Source organism: Galeopterus variegatus, unplaced genomic scaffold (genome assembly GCF_000696425.1).
Source record: "Galeopterus variegatus unplaced genomic scaffold, G_variegatus-3.0.2 Scaffold4034, whole genome shotgun sequence".
NCBI lineage: Eukaryota > Metazoa > Chordata > Mammalia > Dermoptera > Cynocephalidae > Galeopterus > Galeopterus variegatus.
Window position 1 is genome coordinate 166,931 of NW_007730145.1, and position 2,505 is coordinate 169,435.

The following is a 2,505-nucleotide window of genomic DNA, read 5'->3' on the forward strand; positions in this document are numbered from 1 at the left end:
TCCATGTGTGGTTGTCCAGAAAATGTAATGAGGATGAAGATTCACCAGACAAGCTCTATACCTTGTTACCTGTTACCACTTTCAAAAATCTGCAGTCAGTGTGCATGAGAACTAGCTGCTGATTGTCAAATAGAGTTATAAAACCACCACACACACAAAAAAGTCTACTTTGTCTTTTATAGTAGTGATGATTCAGCAGTTTGCTTTTGGTTAGTGTTTGCATGGCATATGGAACTTTTCCACTCTTTTACTTTCAACCTCATTTATTTATGGTGTATCTTCTATGTGATTAAGTTCATTTTTAATCCAGTTTGACAATATTTTCTTTTAATTATGTATTTTATCTATTAACATTTGATGTATTATTGATATATTTGGGTTTAAACCTACCATCTTATACATACTTGTCCTACTAGCCTATGTCTTTTTTTTTTCTCCTTTCTTGCCTTCTTTTTGATGAATCAGTTTTTATCCAATTTCCCCCTCTTTTACCACTCTTTTAGGGATTAACCTAGAGATTGTAACATGCATCTTTGCTTTACTGAAGTATTATACGTATTATTACTTTTATTGGTAGAGCAGCCCCTGCATGCCGTACGTGATTCTGATGTCAAGGATTTTAATTATATATTTTAAACTGCATATGATATTGTTTCTATTATTTTTGTGTTCAATATTCACTTATATATATTGACATATTTTACCTTTCCCGTTGTTCTGCATTCTGTCCTGCATCTCAGTGCCTCTTTCTGGGATTATTTTCCTTTCTCCATGAAGAACTCCCTTTTGTATGTCCATCAGAGTATTTATGCCGATCAGAAATTCTCTCAGTTTTTGTATTAAGTGTAGTTTGTCTTACATTTCAAAGGATATTTTGATGTATATACAATTCTATGTTGGGAGTTGTTTTCTTTTAGCACACTGTAGATGCTATTCTATTGTATTCTCCCTAATTGAGAAATCATCTGATGGTTTTACTGTTGTTCTTTTAAAGGTAATATATCTCTTTTCTTCTTTCTGATTTTAAGATTTTCTTTGTCTTTATTTTTCAGCAGTTTGACTATAACGTGCTTAGGCATAGTTTTCTTTGTATTTATTATTTTTTGTAGTTTGTGGCATTTCTTGGTGTTTCTGTCATTTTTGGGAAAACTTTTGCCATTGTTTCTGCAAGTATTGCTTCTACTTTATAATCCCCCTATCTTCTTAAACCATTTCATCATATTCCATGTGTCTTTCAAGTTTTTTTCTGTATTTTTTCATAATTTCAATTCTCCACGCTTCAGTCTGTGTATTTCCTTCTGTTCTACTTCACTAATTGTCTCTTCAGTTGTATGTAATCTCCTGTTAAATCCATCTATTGTCCTCTCAATTTACAATGTTTTATTTTTGAGTTCTACCTGTTTTATTTGATTTCTTTTCTGCTTTCCATTTTTCTGCTGAAATACTCTTTTCTCATTTAATTGAACACAATAATAGTTTGTCTTTGATAGATACTTCAATATTTATATCTCTTGTGAGTTTGTTTCTATTGTGTTGTTTCCTTCCTTGATTTTCAGATAAATCTTATATGTTCCCATTTTTTTTTTTTTGATTGAGTGCTAGGTATTGTTTATGAAGAATCTTAGAATTTCCCATTTTTTTTTTTTTTTGATTGAGTGCTAGGTATTGTTTATGAAGAATCTTAGAGACAATTTGAGGCTATGGGCATTGTTTTCTTTCTCCAGGGAAGATTTCCTTTGGCTCTTGCAGGTTCCCATTTTTTTTTTTTTGATTGAGTGCTAGGTATTGTTTATGAAGAATCTTAGAAACAATTTGAGGCTATGGGCATTGTTTTCTTTCTCCAGGGAAGATTTCCTTTGGCTCTTGCAGACAGCTCATCTGGACAGATCAACTTAATCCTTCCAGAAATTTAGGGGATTCAAATCTGGGCTACAGTCTTTGTGAACACTAGCCTGTTTCTAGTTCACCTTTACTCTTTGGATGCAGCCTTTCAGAATCTCACTGAAAGTGTAGGGTATTAGCAGAGACCCTTCTCTGTGGGAAGTCTTGAACTTGAATTTTTATTCCTCTAGTCTCTGAGACGGAAGAAAATTGTGCTTACCTCCTTGGCCTCTCATATGTTGTTTTCATTTTCAGAATTAGCAATTTTCCTTGGGGAGAAAATTACCCCAAATTCTGGAATTATCTCTCTTGATTTTGCTTCTCTTCTAGATCTTGGTCCGACAGCTTCTCACTGCCCTGGTAGTCCTTTGAGGCCAACATATATTTCAAATATGTATTTTAAGACACTGTATCTAGCTTTTAGTTGTGCTCATCAGTAGGATTATTCAAAAAGTATGCATCATACATTGCTGGAAGTGGAAACTCCATTTGTTTTCTGTATTTATATAAAAATGTATAGACAAACAACCAAAAAATTTTAGAATTTTTGAAGAATCATGGATATTTTGTTTTCTGATAATTGTATGAATTACACTTAAATATTTAAATTAACATATACAAATA